The 19,593-nt window shown below is 41.6% G+C and overlaps 1 protein-coding gene across 9 annotated transcripts in view; it reads left to right on the top strand.

The window, feature by feature from the left end:
• Positions 1 to 1,312: 1,312 nt before the first annotated feature.
• The window catches only part of TEAD1 (TEA domain transcription factor 1), a 153,164-nt gene continuing 134,883 nt past the window's right edge, over positions 1,313 to 19,593 (top strand). For 3 of the 9 annotated variants that reach the window (XM_085063092.1, XM_085063090.1, XM_085063089.1), the window contains exons 1-2: positions 1,314 to 1,621; positions 2,294 to 2,434. The gene's annotated coding sequence lies outside the window, so the exon portion shown is untranslated. Of the gene's footprint in view, positions 1,622 to 2,293; positions 2,435 to 6,319; positions 6,551 to 19,593 lie in introns of all 9 variants that reach the window. The other 6 variants (XM_085063088.1, XM_085063085.1, XM_085063093.1 and 3 more) reach the window with 4 other exon arrangements.

Below are 19,593 nucleotides of genomic sequence, written 5' to 3'. Positions count from 1 at the left end.
AGTCAGTGTCATAAGTGTGACCTGTGGGAACACTGCATCTTCTGCTTGCACTTCCTGTCGTACACAATCCGTGCCTGGTCCACAAAGGTAAAAAACAGCTGCAGCCTCCGTGTAAACTGCAAAGTGAGCTTTAAGTGGCTGCTTTTCAAGAGGCTCTCGGGTCAGTCACAGGCTACAATGATGTCTGTTAACAGCATGGCTGTCTCACAAGATTGGCAGTGGGAAAGCACTGGGACAAGCATGTTTCTGGTATTCACAGAATGACACGCTGGGCATCCCTTCTCAATGTTACACAAAGCAATATACAGGGAATTTATTGAGGATTCCACCAGCATGTCATGAGCTTACATGCAGTGTGAACATGTAAATGCTGCCCGGTGACACCAACATGTTGCTCTTCTGAGGTTGTAACGTGATTTTCCTGATAGCTCCAAACGCGATAGCCCTGCTGGGCAAACTTTCAAAGGTGGATAGAAATGTGTGTTTGCACATCAAAATAAGCAATTTATTTCACAAACATCAAGGTGTCCAGTTATCCATTTTGCTTATGCAAATATGAATTTTCACAAGCACAACAGCTGTGCCTTCCCTGCAATTATTTCCATAAGGTAGCGGATTGTTAACTGAAGGAGACATGCCTATGATGCTGCTTGGGGAGCATTTTTGGGGGATGGGTTGCACAAGTACAAGAAGGGTACAGATAGTCCAATGGCACTTAGGCTCACATTTGGAGTGGTGGAAAAATTGATATTGTGAAATCTGGAGCTGGGGATAGTTTTGTGAGAAAGGTCATGCTCTGGATTCCGGGTGAAGAGCGTGGACCCCTGGGCCATGCTAGTCCATGTTGATTTGGGGTGTGATGTCTTCTAATTGCGTGCTCTGGGACTCTGTTGGGCCCTGGGGCGCTCTGCTGGCCTTTTGGACACAGATCTGCTTTTCTTAGGGATTGACGAGGGTTTGCACAGTGCTTTGCGGGGCATCCAAGGATTGGATGTGAGCGTGGGTACACTAAGCTTCCCAGGGGAGCCTCCCAATCCATTCCCCAGCCGGACGCGGTGACCCACGGCAGAACCCTGTGCAGCCCATCCTTCGGAACTCTGTTTCACGGCACCGCACGCCCCGTCGCGGACCCCGCCGCCGCTCCATCGCGGGGCGGGCAGGACGGCATCGTTCCCCGGTGCCGCGCCACCCCGCTCCGCCGCCGCCGGGCCCCCTCCCGCGGGCTCCCCTATGAGGTCAGCGCGGCGCGGAGGCCCCGCCCGCAGCCCCGCCCGCCCGCCCGCGGCCGCAGGGGGCGGCGGGCCGCGCTCCGCCCCGCGGCCGCCCCGCTCCCGCGTTCATTTCATTCCTCCCCTCATTCCGCGCATTCCTCGCATCGCTGGCGCCGCGCAGCCCGGCCGGGAGCCCGGCCCGCCCCGCCGCCGGCCGGGCAGCAACTCATCCTCCGAGGGCTCCGTCCGCCGGCCCGCGGCAACCTACGGCCGCGGTATAAATAGCCAAGCGGCGGATTAAAAATAGGCGCGGGGCCATAAATAGCCGGGGCGGCCCGGGGGCGGCGGGCGAAGTTTTGCCGTCGGAGCGCGGCGCGCTGGCGGTGCGCGGAGGGGGCCGCGGCGCGGAGGTAAGAGGGAGCCGCGGGCGCGCACGCCGCCAGCGCTTTGTGCGGCGGGGCGGGGGGCCGGTCCCGGCCGGGGTCTGCCCGGGGGGGGCCGGCGCCCCCGCAGGTGCCGGGGCAGGCGGGACGGGGGCCGCGGCGGGGGGAGAAGTTGTTTCCCGTGGAGTTCCTGCCGCTGCGGGGCCGCGGCCGGAGCTGCAACAGGCGGCTGCCGCCCGCCCCGCTCCGCTCCCCCGCGCCGCCGCTCGCACTTACTTGCCTGAGTCACCGCTCGGCACCGGGCGCGCTCACACGCCGCTCGCACACACACACACACACATACACGCACACACACACACACACATACACACACATACACACGCTCGCTCGCTCGCTCGCTCGCTCCCCCCTCACACACGCACACGCGCGCACCGATCCTTGGCATTTTTCACTTTTTTTGTTTTTTGGTTTTTTTTTTTTTTTTTTTTTTATTTTCCGTGGGGAAGCTAGAAAGCCGGGAGCAGCCCCGGGCTGGGAGCAGAGGCTCGCAGCACTCAGGAGCAATCCCCGGGCGGCCCGGCCTGGCGCGGAGCTCTGCCCGCCGTGCTGCCCCCGGTATTGCCTCCTTCCCCTCTTTTATTTTCCTCTAAAAGATGAAAGAAGGAATGTCTTTTTTCGCTGCTTCTTCTCCTTCTCCAGAGCTGCTGCTGCCGCCGCTGCTGGTTAATTGCACATTCAAGTGGAAAATTTTCGGGAGTCAGCAGAAACATTGTATCCAAAAAAGACAAAGTCGCAGTTACTGCAACACCGAGGAGATTGTCCCTGGAAAACTTCCTTTCGGTAGGAACCGCAGGGTTTTTTCTTTAATTTCTCGGCGAGGTTTTGAAGAGCCCCATCGCACAGCTGTCCCCAGCGCTGGTGCGGAGGGCCGGTGGCAGCCTTTGTTCGCAGAGGAGCGCTTTCAAAGGAAGTACACTTCCAAGGGGGAGGGAAAAGTTATACAGTGCGGCTTTTGTACCCAAATTAAAACAAAGCGGCCCCCTCCACACCACCAGACAAAAACAGCGAGGCGAAATGAAGCGGGAGGAGAGGAAAAATATCTCTGTTTTCACCAATTAAAAAAGTTTGCGCTCCTGCCTCTGTTGAACACAGTTCTAGTCGTGATTTTTCTCCTCTTGAAATCTGTTTTAAGTTGAATGGTGTTACCAGTATAAAAATATTTATGAAACAATGAAATACCAGCCACCCACGTTTCTCAGGAGAGTTGTTAACTTATTAGAAACAAGTGCCTGCCTTTGATATGAAGAAATGAAAAGTGACCTCCAGAAGTGCTGGAAAGTTAGGGAGCAATTTTGCCCTGCGTTCTCTGAATGTAAATGGCTCCCGGTATTTTTTAACTGTTCCTTGTTGAACACCATCTAGGCAAAAAAGGCCAAGAAACATCAGATTGTACTGGTGTTTTCGGACTTAAAATAGCATTTATAAGAAATGTAAGCCGAAATGGCAGAGCCTCAGGGAGAAAAAGTACATATGCAGCTGTATTCCTGTATTAGCAGGAGCATATTTGCTTTCTCTTTGTGCTGATAAAGTTTAGAAATGCAATATTGCCAGTTAGCGGTTTTACAGAGCTGTTTGACCTCGGTAATGGCAAAGTTGGGAGCTGTATGGATAACATACTGCTCTCTCTAGCTGTGTGCTCAGTTATTATGCAGCACATCTAATATGGAAATCTCTGTGGGAATGCCTCTAACAGGAAAATTCATGTAAATAACTAAGTGCTACCTGCAATTGAATATGAAAACAAAAATGATTATAATTACATTAGGACTTAATTTAAAATTATGTAGGATTCTTCTTACAACCCTAGATTGGGAATGTGTTTCTGTAATGTATGATGTATTCTATCTCTATAAATAGTTGGGGAATACCATTACAGAATATTAGATTGTACTGATGCTAAGATGGTGCTATTAAAAATGACACAGACCTGCATATTAAATTACTTCTGGGGGTGGGAAAGAAGCTTGCATGTTTGTTTCTATGTGAACATATGTATTTTTATATACACACATATGCATCCTTTATTTAGGAATAGAAATACAGGAATTAATACAGTGGATGTTCTTAAAACACAAAATTGAAGATTTTATATTTGGGTCACGTTCTGAAGTTGCAAGTTTTTAAAATCAACTTTTTGAAATTATTTTCATTAAGGGTAAACATTTTTGAGGTGCATTTATTTTTCACCTTTGTGGTAAAAGACATCTTTTCACACTGTATTGGTGTTTAATTAGGTCATAAGGCGTTTTCTATACCAGCAGGGATAATTCTGCATTTTTTTTGCTCCAGGGTTTTATCAGCTGACCAGGCAGAAATTTTGGATGCAAACAATTTCTTTCAATTTTTCTTCTTAGCCATCTAGAAATACCTTTGGAAAGTACTTTGTCGTTAAACACTTTCGGTGTATTTTGAGAATCAATCCTGCCTACGCCGCTTTGGTGAAGTAAATATTATTGGCCTTTTCAGCCAAGAGAGTGTAACAACAGCTCTTGAGATTCAAATTATGGTTTTATATTCTCCACAGTTTCAGAGTCGGTGCTGAGTGAAGAGTATGCGAGCAGCAAAGCAGAGGAAAAATGTTGATTTGACAGGAGTCTTAGTTAAGACAGACTGTGCTTAAAGGAGTTTTAATTAAACAGCTAGAAAAGAACAGCAGAAACTTAATTACGAGCTAGAGCCGGCCATGGGTGTCCAGCTGAGCAATGATAGTGTGTTGTGATGTGTGGAGATGTGTGAGCATGTGTGTAGCATGTTTGGTGTAATTTGGAACTAGTGTTTTTTTTGTTGTTGCTGCTGCTGGACGCTGTAGTGGTTTTGGATATCGTTAAAGTGGTTTCTAGGCTTTGTTTGTCCATGCTTGAAAAAGTTAAGTTCAGTTGAGTCACATGCAGAGGGAAAAAACATTTCTTCCTTCTTTCTGTTTAAGCGGCCTTTGTGGATAATACTGTGAGCAAACTTTCAAGGTACAGTACAGGCAACGCAGGAATAAAAACTTCTGGAGTGATAGAGAATTACTGGTGTCTTTCACTTCAAAAAAAAGGGAAAGGTAAAAATATACAGTTGTGTATTATGATGTAGCTGTCAGTTTTCAATCTGTAAAGTGGGATGGTTACACTCTGGAAGAATTTCACCAGAAGTAATCTGATTTTATTAGAAGGTGCCTAAGACTGTTCCCAAAACACAGTTCTGAATGTGTGTGTTTGGGAGAAGGTTACTTTCAAACCTATTATGAACACATTTTTTTGCTGGATATGCATCATATATATATACACATCGCTCATTCTATCTGGAATTTCTTCATGGCACTAATATTAATCCAGTATCCCTCCAGAGATAGTTTAAAAGCTGTCTTTCTGTGGTGATTCCATTTATTTAAGAAGAAAATATTTGCTGGATCTAATCCTTACTCAGGTTAAAGTGACCAGGATGACTCATAGGAATAAACATTTGCTGGATCAAATACTAAGATATTTACAGTATATGCTTTATGTACATGGTTAGTGTGATATTTGATGTCTAAAGAAGGACATCTTTGATTTAAAATAATATCGATTTGACACACATACTTTTTCAAATTTTTGCACGGGGTTTATGTTCTGCTTGACTTGTAATCTGCCTAAGACTTGAAGGCAAATTTCTATTAACAGTTGATCATTCATTCCATTCGGGCTCTTATTCATAGCATGTGCAAATATGAGGTGAGGGCTGACTTTTTAGAAATCTGGTCTAGATTCAGGTTAATTCTATCAACTTCGTACGGCCTGTTGCTGGATTACATTGGCTGTAATGAGGGTGCAAATTGGCCCTTTAAAAATGATTTTGAAGTCTCCGGTTCATCAGAGGTACCTACCCTTTCATGAGAGAAATAGTCCTTTTTCCTGGGATCTGAGGTTTAATTACTGTTGTGCCGCCGTGTTGCACTCTGCCATTAGCACTTGCCGCGAGCAGCGATGTTTTATATTCCTAAACTGCAGTCATTTACTATTAAAAAGTTATTTGAATCTCAACAAAATTTTAGAACTTTCAAGAGGTAAATCATCTCCCTGAAAGCAAGGGCTGGTGGAAGGTTTGTGACAGTTCCTGCAAGTGCTGCGTAATTTAAAATGCGTCCTGTGATATATGAACAGATTGATGGCATTATTTATTGTAAAGCCAACTGACTTTAAGCTGTGCTAAAGACACATTTTCAGAAGAAAAATCTCTGCAATAAATTCCCACTTTATGACCATATCTTGCTCTCTGTTCTTGGACAAAACTCCTTTTGACTTTTGCAAGTGGAACAAGGATGGAATAATATTTCCTGGAATAATTTTGTATTTGGTTTTAATGATTGCTCATTTCCAAAACAGAAGACAGTGAAAAGTTGCAGACTTCAGTCCTTTGAGGCAGCAACTTCAAATCTGCTCCTCAGATCTGTAACACAAAATTCAGCTAAGGGTTTTCTGATTTAATTCACCAAACCTCTCATTTTTGTATGAAATCCTGATCCCACTGTGAGTTTTGTCATGTTATTAGTAACGCCAAAATTTCTCTCTGTGTTGATGCAGATTCAGCAGCTTTTTATACTGGATCAGTTTATTAATGTCCAACCAGAATTACATTAATTTTAAAATTTTTGAAGCCATAATCCAGCTCCTAACAACTAATTGGAGATACTCTACACAGGAAGTCCATGGATGTTTCAAAGAGTAACAGATCATGTGCTACATGCCCTCGTTGGTTGGATGAGTTTTTGTACATACGTCCAGACCGCGATGGAAATCCGCGGAGTGTGTGAAGGGTTTGCAGACACTTGCCTGGTCGGTGCAGGGCTGTGACCCCATTTCCTGCTCCTTCCAGCCAGTGCCTGGTTTGTCAGAGGCAGCCTGTTTTAGTTTGGCTCCTGTCCAGTCAAAGGTATCACCTACAACTTTTTGTTCTTTGTCTTCTACTCATTGTTTATTGGGACAACGTGATTATTCCCTGTGCATCCTGTTGTACCTTTGCAATGGCCTTCTTGGATTTCTAGCTCTCGTTAGGTTTTCCATAAACTTTCGGGTTGGAGTCAGTCTGTGTGGCAGCAGGAGCACATGAGCACAGAACCCAAGTTTATTTCCTAGCAGGTCAGGAGGTAGAATGTGAAATCTCCATGTGCGGGGAGGGGGAAGGGAAGGAAAGTTTAGGATTATGTGTAAAACTATTAAAATGCTATTGACTGGGAATCTAAAACAATGACGAGTGCTGTTGTTTTTACAGATACATGAACTGAAAACTGCTGCTAATGATGGGAAATGTTAATTATGTGAGAACATATTGAACTTATATTCTCTGGCATGAACTTTTTTAAATGCATCAACTGTGCTGCCTTTTATGCGCACAGCTTTCTAATTATCATAATTCAGTACAGCTCTGGCTTTTGGAAAGAGTTCAAGTGCAATCTCAACTTAACATGAAAGGAGTTGTTTTTTTTTTTTAACTGAGAATGTTCAGGAACAATTTGAAAAGATAATCTAAAAATGCTACATACTTAGTTGGGTATAAGTCAGAAAATAAATATGTTCCCATAACTGCCTATCAAAGCAGAACAGATTATTAGAACAGAAAGTTATCTATTTTTCTCACTATGTCTTTCACACTCCTACAGAACACAGCTAAAAGCACATTTTCATAATTGAATATCATGAAGATCTACTATAAATTGATTGACAGTAGTTTTTATTTTGTCAATTTTTGAAATGATTGAGTGGATCACTGTGTTATGAAAAGATTTTTTCTCCTCAGATAGTAAGATTTAATTTTTTTTAAATGAAGCAGGAAAGCAACTTGCATGATACTTTAGAAATTACGTGAATGTGTTTCTGTAATATATTCAAGTCCCATTGCAATGGTCCTTACTGGTCAGTATCCAAACCTTGTTTTTGTGGAGCTTGAGGGGATTGTAAATATCAGGTCTTTCTAAAGCACTCAGAAGTGGTTTGGGTTTTATTTTTTGTTGTCAGTTTTGTTTTTGTTATGTTGTTGGTGTTTTTTTTTTTTAAGGGGAAAAGTAAATTTCATGTAACTTGCACTTGAATTATCCTTTCAAAGATTTTTTTTTTAATGTGACCGAATTGCTGGTTTCCACATCACACACTCCCCCCCCATTTTTTTGTCTTTTCCGTTACTACAGTACATGCTACATTTCTGAAATGCAAAGAAAGCCCCAGTGAAACAAAATGACTTCATTTGAGCTGGCACTTAAGAGTAGAATTCACTTCCATAGTGCTGAAATAAAAGAAGCCAAGTGTTTTAAATAGCCACTCCCCTAGGCCAGAGTGTTTTTAGAAAAGCTCATTGTCTAGATTTGAGCTGTAGCAGTATGCCTGCCTCTGTTAAATCTCCTGATCCAGACAGCTCGATTTCTAAAGTCGACATCTGGTTTACTCTTTGTTCACCTGTTTAAAAAAAAATGCAAATAGGCGAGTGTGCCATTGCCCTAGAGCTCTGCAAAAAAAATAAAAATGCTGTTGACAGTTTGTCAAATAGTGCTTCCAGTCTAAGACTGCAGTAGCCTATTGTTATGCCAGCAACAGGCAACAGAAGTTGTGGCACCATATGGCCAGTATATGCTTCAGATAAGCTATCTGTTAATTTAGCTTATCAGTAGTGTTTTGATATGCTTCGTGTTTGAATCGCCAACCAGTATGGCCTTGGGTATTTTTGGTGCCAAATTATTCCTTAACATTATAGACATCACAATTATTCCCTTGGTGGAATCTCTCACCATTCATTCACCCCATGGTGCTGTGAACAGTGGTGCTTATTTTTGGAATTAGCTGGCATGTTTTTTTTGGTTTTTGTTTGTTTTTTTTTTTTTACGTGGTTGTCTTTCTTTTGGGAGATTATAATTCAGGAATGACATTTTGGTTTTGAGGGGAGAAAATGTCAGAACAGACTCCGGAAGAAAAGGTAAACTTGTAGAGGTTTACAGGATTAAAGCTTCTGTCATGTGTATCTCTATTTTTAAAAAAATACGGTTACTTGGGACAATAATTAATGCAGGAAAGGAAATTTTATTCCCACTTAATCTATCACCACTATGAATGCATACTTTTGTTGTTGTTGTTGTAAAGCTGGTTTACGGTTTGAAATAAAAAGGCAAAATTCTGTAAACGTTTTTATTTTCCACATCCCTGGTTTTACCTTCATTCTTTCAAAAAAAATTAACCTTTAAAAACAGTCATGTCCCTATATCTGCTGTCAGCTGATCTTTGAAAGTTTGGGGATTTTTTCTGCTTTTTCTACAATCAACTCAAAGCCTTGTAGAAGACCGGAAGTTTCAACAGAAGTTCCTTCATCTTCCCTCTACCCTGCCTTTCTTTGGAAGTAATTATCTTGTTGCAGGAAAAGTCTCCAGCCATAAATACAGTCTTCCATTCAGTGCTTCCATGGTGTCCTTAGGGTTGGATCTGCCTGTGTTGCTCTCTGACCTTGCAGCACATTCCTCTGTCTTCTGCCCTACAGGCTCTGTCTCGCTGTTCCTTGCAGGGAACCACAGCTGTCCCTGGTCGCCTGGACTTTCTTCTTTCCTTGGGAATCCACGTCCTTGCTCTTTGGCAGCACTTGATTAAGCTCTCCTGCCTTTGGATCAGTGGGATTTTTTTGTTTCCCTCCTTTAGCAATCCATCTTGCCAAGTCCTCCTTATCCTGTCTCTTCTGCTGCTGCTCATAGACCTGGTGTCACTGTTGGGTTCCTTTGCCCATCAGAGTTTCCTGCTGCTTTCAGTCCTTCCTTGCCCTGGGTATTGGAAAGAAAGGGCCACTTGTGCTTCTCATGCTTTTCATGTCTAGATCCTTAATGACCGAGAAAAGGACCAGATTCTCTCTCAAAGGAATTTACAATCATCTTCTAAATCTGTTTGCTGACACCACTTTTTTGGCAATGAAAAGAGGTCAAAGAGAAGTAAATTTTTCTCCTGTCCATTTGGGACAGAGAAATATGAACAGTCCAACCAGTGGCCATTCTTTACCATTTCACTAAAGTCCACCCAGATGAACTGCCTGGAAAAAGGCAGGAGCTGACAAAGCACCTGGGGTCATCTGGTTGGGTAGTGAAATGAGAGGTGATGCTCCCACCTTGCTGCTCTGCCTGAGCTGATGTTGATACCTGCAGAAAACAAGAAAGGCTTCCTGCCCTTGGCTTGGCACCTGAGGCTGCTAAAGAGCTTCTGGTGACTCTGCAGGGACATGAAATGTGAGTGTCTGTCCACTTAGAGCTGGTTTGGGGATTTCCCCAAATTTTAAATCTGTTTAAAATTCAGATTTAGAGTTCAGGTCCATGGTGTGACCCATGCATTTTGGTGACAGCAGTGTTTTTTGGCTTCTGGCTCATTGCAGATTAGACCTCTGATCTCTCATTCTGGTGATTAGGGGGAAGGTAAGCAAAGACCCGGGAAAGGAGGGTTATTGAGACTCTCAGCTCTCTGAGGCATGTGTGCATCTTCCCTGTAAGTTATTTCTAAGTGCTTAACTGGGAGAGGTAATTTTCAGTTCACTAATGTATCTAGTTGTCACCCATAATGGGTATGGCTATCTTTGGATTGATGGGTCCATTAAAACACAACAAATCTATGTTTATTTGGTGCTATAAGATACATCTTTCATATGGTTGTGGGGGTTATTTTGATTAAACTTCAGAGCCTGTGAAGTTTTAGTTTATTTGGTATCTACTTGACTTGGCTTTACTAGTGTTCCATTGGTTTCAGCCATTGCTTTGTGGTAGGAAATCCATAGCTCCAAATAATGTGCATTTTGCTCATTAAATTCACTATTACTTATGCATAGTAATTTCTTGCTCTCTTTCTTGGCATATTTACTATATGCTTAATGACCAGCTGTAGATAATCAGTTGAAGGGGCACATCTGAAAGACAGTTTTAAATATGCAGCTTCCTGTGCAGATTCACTTTAGCCTCTAGCATTAATAATAATTTTTGCTGGTAAAACAGTTATTTGATAAATAACTTTATCATCAAAAATCTCTAAAAACAATATGAAGAAGTCCAAAGGGTAGAGGAATTATTATAGTTCTTGGTTGCTTGGAAAATTAACTAATATTCTGGCTTCTGAGATTTTGGAAACAAACTAAAGAACCCTTTTTTAGGTAGCAGGCTGCTTTTAATGGTTCTTCTGTATTAAGGAGAGTACAGTATTGTAGGTTATTTATTTCTGGGCATGCAGTACAGGGTGAAGAGCCTGCAATTCAGCTCGCAATGCCTCTGTGCCCTGAGGTAAACTCTATTTCACAAAGGGAATTTTGATTATGGTCTACTGCTCTGTAGCATAGTGGAGGCTTCAAGAGGCAAGTGGTAAATGCTACCAAAGAAAAGCTGGATTGGAGCCACTGACGTCATCTAAGTAAATCTGCTGTAGGACTATAGCCATAAAATGACTGCCAGCCACGGAGCGCACTTTGGCCTTTTCTTGTCAAGTGTTTTAACTGCTGGTTTTTTCTTTACTTTTCTTTTTTCTCTTCCTCCAAGCAAGATGCATGTTGTTTTCTTTTTATTTTTTTTTCTTGTGCTAGCTGTGCACAGGGTGAAATATAGAAATGCTAACGTCCCCCTCCATCCCCACCGTACTGCTCAGAGAGTGTGAGTGGCTGCAGCTTGCCGTTCAAAAATTAAAAAGTAAACCAGTACTTTTCCATACATGAGCCTAGCAGAATTCAGCTTCCATCACCAGCTATTTTTTAGGTGCAAGAGCCTGGCAGTTCAAGTTACAGCATACTGATGAGATTTGTGTTGTGGGCAAAAAGCATTTTGATGCTCTAGAAGGCATGCTTCCCTCTGGAAGAACTAAATGCAGAAAAATGGCTGGGCTTGAATTCTGAATTAGCACAAAATGCAGGTGTGTGTGTGTGAGCACTTAAAATCCAGCGTTAGTCATTGCTTTGCAATGGACCTCGGCAGTTTCAGTCACTCCTAAAACAAAACTTTCCTGTTGTTTCAAATACTCGAGTGTTTGTTACCAGCCAGTGTTTGATGATACTTTCCATACACAGCCATAGGAACCAGGTGCAGTAACAGTGGTAGCTCTAGGATTTGTTGATTAGGATGTAGCAGTCTTACCTGTACCTAAGAGTATATCTAAAAATGTATTGATATCCCAGCTGCTCTCCACTGGAATTTCAGCTGTATCAGGACAGCAGTGAAAGTATTCAAGTTTTTGACAGTGGATTTTTAATTAATTGTCTACATTCTCTTGAAATTAATTTCCAGGAAGTTTAACACAGCATTCATCTTTTTTTAAAACAGAATTTGCTGTAAAACACATTTATAATTATTAGCCATGTGTCCCATGACAATATTTGTCTGCTTGATTTATGTACTTTTTTTTTTTTTACTTTAAAATAAAAATTAAGCATCACTGTTTTTGAAGTTTGAGTCTTATGATCAGAAATATATTAAAACCAGTATCTTATCCATGAATCATTAGATGAGTCAGTTCCTGAAACCACTACAAGCCTCACAGTTCTTGGCTTCGGCTGAAAGCAGGAAATCCAGGCTTCAATAACTTCCTTTCCCAGTACTGGCTATAGCAGCGTTAGTGGTTAGTATATGCTGCTTTTGTAAGCAATAGGAAGATGTATGTCTGAGGAACAAAGGCACTCAAGTCAATTTGCTGAAACTGTTTATAATTTGTGGTCTTGATTTGAATGTCAGGATGCATTGGCATATACTACGTTCTGTGCTGCAGTACATTTTCCAGCAGTGATATTCAGCATATGAAATAAAGGGAACACATTATGGCACAATTCTTGGACAAACCCCATCTAATCAGTTTTCCAGAAAACAGGAAGGTATTTTAGTGAAATCATCCAACTCCTGAAGACTAATGGGAGTGAGAACTGAACACATAGGAGTAAATTTAAAATGTTTATTTAGCAGTTACTTTGTTTTATGCTTGTGCAACAAACTATTTTTATTCTGTTTCAGTGCTCCAAAAGGGCTTGAAAAAAACCCAACCCAAACTTGGAACTTATAAAACAAAAACACATGATTTGTTTTTCAGTCTCCTTTTTTTGCAGTGAAAACTGTTTGCCTCCTCATAATCAAGGACACATTGATTGTCTCTATGTCAGTGGGGCATTGTTGGCTGCAGAATCTGTCCTTTAAACTTGGAGTGCCTGTACACTCTGACATCTGTGCAAGGAGATGCACTATTTACCTTGTTGAGCTAATGGGGCCAGATTCAGGCTTGGTACAATGTTGATCTTAATGTATTTACAGCTGGGAAGTGTTCAACCCTTTATGCTTTTCTTAAATATTATGAAAGATTGCTTGGTATCTTGTACTTGTTATTTGGTTAATTTAACTCACTAATTAATTAGCAGCACATTTAATTTGGCTTTTGCCAAACTCACCTTCTTTAATTATTCTTTTTATTCTTCCCTCCAAAACACAATTTGTTTTTAATAAACTAGGAAGAACAAGAATATCGACAGCAATAAATTAGTAGATACTGCATTAAAAAAGAAAGTCTACTTTTGACAGCATTAGTTAAACTGTATATGCAGTATTGATTAAAAACAAATACAGAGCAGTGAAATTGCTTTAATAAAGCAAGTTGCAAGTTGGATCCTTTCTTAGCTGGTGCAGTTCAGTGCTTGTAAGCTGACCTCAGTGTGATGGTGGGTGCTTAGAGAGTTCTGGGGCCAAAGGGCTGGCATAGCTGATCCTGTGGTGGTATCCATGCTGAAGTCTAGTGTTTGTCCAGCAGGACAAGAAAAGGATTGAACTAGGGAGAAAGAGGGAACACAGACCAGCTTGAAGGCAGCTGGGTGCTGAGATCCCTTTCATGTGGAGACTGATATCCATAACAGAAACCTTTGCCACCTCTTCCCACTCTCTCTGCATCTCCATGCCCATGGGAAAGACCTGGACAGGGTCAATGCCTTACTCAGGCGATGACATTGGAGCCTTGGAGGAACTGTTTGGAGTTCTGGATGAGGTTGCCCATAGGGGAGAGGAAGAGGCTGTCCCCTCCTGTTTGTCAGGTTTGTGTCAGCACAGTTTTCCTGGCACTTTTCTGACAGCTCATGCCAACTGCTCTTTCCCCCAATGGTAGGGCTGGTAGCATCCCTACAGGTAGAGTCTTTACGTGGGTTTTATCATCATGGTGCTCTGCTGAGGTGGGTTGCTGTGACTTTTGGCATGTCAGTGAACATCTAAGCAAGCTGCTTTGTTGAATCTGTGGGATTAGGATTTCTCTTGGAATATTTAAGGGGATGCTAGTGGGCACAAAGGTGCAGAGAGCATGAAAAAAAAATCAAAACCAGAGTAACTACTCTATAACTGCAATTCTCAGCACTAGGTTGTCTAGTCCAGGAAGTGCCTTCTGCTCTTGGAGATCACTACAAGGGCAGTTTTCTGAGGGCAAACTTTTGTATCAGGCTGAGGAGCTCAGTGCAGAGGCACATCCCAGACATGCAGTGATCTGTGCCATGAGGCTTGTGCAGTGCAGAGCATCATGTGAGCAGAGTGGCCTGGGCTTAGCACAGTGTAGCTGTACAAACACGAGACAGTTTTGGAGGCAAGCTGGCCTGTCTCACCCTTCCTTCTCTGTCATGTTCGAAGAAGGAGCATCTCTTCCTTCGGAAGAGGCTTGCATCCCTGGAGGAGGATGCTGGGGAGGCATGCATCATTCCTTCCTTTCTCTGGGCTAGTTCAAGTGGTGCTTGAGTCACAGATGCAGTGCTGGAGCACCAGCTGTTTGTGCACACAGGAGAAGCAGCCTCACTCAGGTGTGTCCCCTCTGCCGTGGGGAGCCAGATGCTGATGCTTCAGGGATTGCAGTGTTCGGCATCACACCACCCATTGTGGATTTGACTTACTGCGTTGTAATTAACTTCTTGTAATAACAATAATTATAATAATTAACTTACTAAAATAACAAGGATGTTCTTCCCGCTGCTTCTGCTTGCTGATTTTGGGACAGAAATCTTGCTTCTTTCCTGTTTTCTGTTTAAGGGAAAGTGTAAACACTTGAGCAGCGGAGAATAGCAGTGGCTTTTCACGGCATCAAAGCAAATGTAAAAAGCATTGTTCCTGTTTGTGATCGTAAGAAGTGCAATTTTCTATTAATTAATGTTAAACAAGGGATTGTTTAGAACAAAGGGAAGAACCTTTAAGTGGAATAAGCATCTAAAGTTTAGAAACAGGTTATAGTTGTGCTTGATTTAATTTTTTCCCCTTGCAAAGAAATGTAAATGATTTAATATTGCTTTTCTAGTTGAACAGTCCTGAATATGGGAATTATAATGCATAAGATCTGGAGATACATTTTGATCCAGTTCATACACTTCAAATGTGTATGAACTGAACATCTTTGTGTTGCTATCGATCAGAGAGATGTCCTGTTGCTCTAATGTGGATTTTGGTTTGGGATTAGAAGCCTGGGGCTTTGAATTGCTTGCTGTCTGTAGACCAAATCATCAGTGGCTAGTGATTGATTCATTAATTAAAATCAATTTAAATGGATTTGTAAGCCTCATGTAACAGATTATCTTATTAACAGCATGAGAAAGGCACTGTGATCTGCAAGGAATGTGTTGCTTTAGACAAAATATAGCACGATTTTGTGGGAGAATTTAATGAATTGCTGTTGCTGTAAGTGATCTATGCAAATGGAAGAGCCTTGCTTAAATCCTACATTAAACAGACTCTTCCTGTTGAGCATATTTTATTTCTTTAAACCTCCTCCAAAATACTTTAATTGTATGTGTGTGTGTTTCTGTACATATTCATGGTCACAATGACATGTTAAGGATTGTCAAGTTTCTGATATATTCTGATCTAGGACATGATTTTTTTTTTTCCTCTGTAAAATCTCCCTTAGCCTATTTAAGAATATCCACAATGAGAAAAATTAGTTTCTAAATTACTGAAAACAAAATGACAGAAAGAACATGTAATATGGTTTAATCCATGCTCTGCCTGCTCAGCAGTGCTGTCTGGAGGAGACACTTTGGACAGCTGGAGAGGCCAGGCAGGCAGAGGGGACTTCTGGCAGAAGTGAAAGTGTTGAAGAGGTGGCAATAAAAGCTTTCATGGCTGGGAGAGGGGAGGCTTGTCTGTCATATTTGTATTCATTTTGTAACTTCTTTTTTATGTCATGCTGTATAGCAAGTCATTGCTGGCACCTCCCTGTGTATTAATATGCTCTGTGATCAAGCCTCAAGAACATATAAGTCAAGGTGTTCACAAAATCAATGGGAATTTTGAATTTAGTTTCAAACAGAGCAGGGTTGTTATCTCTAAATCGTAACCTTGCCCACAACTTTTCAGTAATCTCAATAACGTGTGCTTCATTCTGGTTTGGAGCCCAAACTTCTTCAGGAAAGGAGATTTTTAATTGTGGGTGCTATGTTGCAGCATCACTTTACACCTTCCTTCCCTGGCTCTGAACATTTGTGATTAGGGAGCAAAGTAAATTAAATAATGAGATCATGTTTCCATTACAATGAAGCTAGTTTCACTTCATTTCCTCTGCTGTATTGAAGAGATGGAAGAATCTATTATATCAACTGAAAAATTGTAATGAACTTCTTAGAAAGAAAAAAAATCTCACAACAAAATCACAACCATCATACAGCCCTGAATTGCCTTACAGACATCATCCATTCAATGTGTAGGCAATTCTTCAAAGTAAAGCATTGTTGATGAGTTTTGTTTGCTAGGTAATCTTACTATCATTGGCAGTATAGATTACAAATCTTTAACAAAAAAAAAAAGTGAAACTATAATGATGTGGTAAACCCAATTGTAACTGCATTTTGGTGAAGTTAAATCCATTGCCTGAGATGTGAGGAATTTGTTATGATGGGAAGCATTTTTCATTGCTTGTGGAAAATCAAACAAGGTGTTTTGGAGATGGAAATCAAGTAAAATATTATACTTGCTTTAAAATACTTCAAGAAATCTAGGCAGTGACCTCCAGTTTTCTCCATAGTTGTCTCTTGGGGTTCTTCGGGTTTTGACTTTAGGGGATGGGTGTTTTGCCTCACCATGCATGTGGACATGTTGCCATCCTGCTGCCTATCAATCACTCCAGTAAGAAATTTGGGTAGCACCTTGGAAGTGCACAAGAACAATGCAAATTATCAAAGCAGCAGGTCTTGGTGCCCCTTGGTGCATGTGTTGACCTTCCACAAAGCCCAAGATGCCTCCTACACCATCCTTTTCCTTCCCCGAGTCTGCAGCAGGTGCAGATGTGTGCGTGTGGAGGTTTGTGGCTGTGTCCTGCTGGGTCACTTGAGCCTGGGAACTTGGAAGCTGGCATTGGAATTTGGGTGTGACAAGTTATTTCATCCTGGACGCAGCCCTTGAAAGCAGGGAGAAAGTCTGCTTGCCCTGACTTACTTTAGCATGCCAGTTTGAAATTACAGTAGTCAACGTAATAATTATTTATTTTGTGAACCCTTTGGTTTGGAAAGGAGCAAGGAGACTCTTGAACTTTGAAGAAATGTGCTGAGTTGCAGCATTTTCTTAAAAGAGTAAGGCAGGTGTGCTTCTTTTGGCTGGGATGGAGTTAATTTTCTTTATCGTATTTGGTGTGGGGCTGCATTTTGGATTTGTCAGCTGGGGTAAGCCGCAGCAGCAGGACTGGAGCGGGATGCAGCTCCCTCAAAGCAGCAAACTTGCAGAGAGGTAACTCCAAGGTGGCAGACCTGGGTCTAGAACTGAGTAGCGTGTGCAAGCATAGTCCTTTCCTTCAGCTGCTTCATCTTACACATCCAATCCCTCAGTTGTAGAACAACAATTTCAATTAATTGACTTTCTTCAATTGAATTTCTGCCATAGAGTCCTCGCTAAAAGGAAGAAGACATTGGTGAATAGCTTTTAAATAGCACACTGCATAACCCTGCCATTATGACTTCGGGGAATATTTTCCATTCCGTTTTTGTCTATAATGTGAATCTTGGTAACATTTGTTTTGTATTAAGGCTGCAAATTTTTTTTTAATGTATGTATGTTGCAAACCTTGTGAAATGTTTTTTATTCTCTCAAATTATAAATAGTTCAGTTGGCTCAACAATCCCTTTTGTAAGCACATGATTTTTTTGTAATAAGACATAGTTCTAGGGCAGTGTTATACTACTGCAATTGTGTTGTGCAGTAATAAAATTTCCATGGTGTTCTATTAAGGTCACTGGTATGCAATTAATTGCTGGACCCATGACAGGTGCTGAGTAGGAAGTGATGCTGCCCTAGACGCTAAATATAATAATTAAGCTCGGGGGTTAGTATCAGAAGTATGGAAGAGATGTGATTCTCATTAATACAGAATTTGTGCTGATATTTGCTTTAACAATTTAATTTGTATCTTGTGTATGCGAGAAAAGTGTTCTGAAGCTTGGAAGATAGGGGCCAAATTAAGAGGACCGTGTATTTAAATTATTGCTAAATTTTTGGTGCCTGGTAAACCAGTCTTACTTAGTTATCTGTGTATTCAGAGGAGAGAGCTGTGTGCTTTTGAAGGCTTCCAGAGGGAGGTCCTGGCTACCCAGCCTCTGTGCCTGAATGAAGGTGGATGGCATCTACCTTAGGAGATGTAGTTGTTTACTTGGGAGGGCATAAAGCTGCCGTTAGGCATGGGAATTCAGGTGAGGATTTGAACATCTCAGTCTTTTGAATGCCCATGTTATCTCTGAGTGTTTTACACTGTAGTTGCACTTTGCTGGCCTGGTGGAAGTATCACTGGGAAAAGAAGGGGGAAAGCTTTGCTGTGTAAAGAAGAATGTATATTTAAAAACTGCCTAATTTGACTGCATCTGCAAATTCTTTGGTTTTTCAGGCCCAGCAAAGTATTTTCTCTTTTACTTAAGAATATTTAGAAAAACTCTTAAGAAACAGTCAAAATGCTAATGTTTATTTTCCCTGTTATTGCAATGCAGTCCTGTGAATGCAGCCTGCCAGATCCCATTGTATTCAATTCTGCTGCCATGCCATGAGGCTGACTTGGGGAACTGGAGAGCATTTAAAATAAACTGTGGTACGTTGCGGCGTGTGAAACTCTCGTAGCACGCGTGTCATGGTGTGATGCAAACAAGGCATAATTGCTGCGAGCACAGACTGCATGTTCTGCTGGAATAGGCCAGATTGAGCACAAAATGTCACAACTGTGAAGACTGGGTGAAATCTTGGCTCCAGGGAAGTCAAAGCCATAAATGAATGGAGTCTCCTCCATTTGCATTTACACCTTTATTCACAAAGTATTTTGTAGAAGTCTTTACTCACAGGCAAACAGAGTAAAGAAATTATGAAGAATTCTAGTATTTGTCCATTCAATATCTCTCCCCAATTTTAATCAAGTAGACTTACTTGAACTCATAGCCCTCTTTAGACAAACTGCAATAGATAATAATTGCTCTTGTTTCTCCTCTGATTTTAAATGTACACATTTTATGGGAGGATCAGTTGGTATTAATATAAAAAGGCCAGTTTGCCTTGGCTTAGTCCATGTTTGTAAGAGCCATGACTTGGAAAGTGGAGAATGGTTCCCTGTGGAATGCTGCTGAAGGCATTGAAATGTGTTGTGAGTCCCTGTGGCTAAGTGCTGTGGGAAACAGTGAATTAATGTTTCAACATATCAACAGAAGGTGTTCATAGATACTTCAGTGAAAGAAAAACTTTTAAAGGGATGTTTTAGAGGATGTGCCATTCCCCTTGTGGGACAAACTTCAGTAAATAAAATTGCTGTAGATTCAAAATAAATAGCTAACCATAGTTTGCAACATCCATCTATCTATCTATCTGTCTATCTATCTATATCTATCTATCTATCTATCTATCTATCTATCTATCTATCTCTTTCTCATATACTAATTCTGACCAACCCATGTTTAAAATCACTGGATTAGAGCTCTTCTAATCTGGTGATTTTAACATGCCTGGAGATTTTTTTTACTGCTTCTGGGCA

This window comes from Lichenostomus cassidix, chromosome 5 (genome assembly GCF_008360975.1).
Source record: "Lichenostomus cassidix isolate B80296 chromosome 5, HeHo_3.0, whole genome shotgun sequence".
NCBI lineage: Eukaryota > Metazoa > Chordata > Aves > Passeriformes > Meliphagidae > Lichenostomus > Lichenostomus cassidix.
Note: the sequence above shows the minus strand (reverse complement) of the source record. Positions and strands in the feature narration are given on the sequence as shown.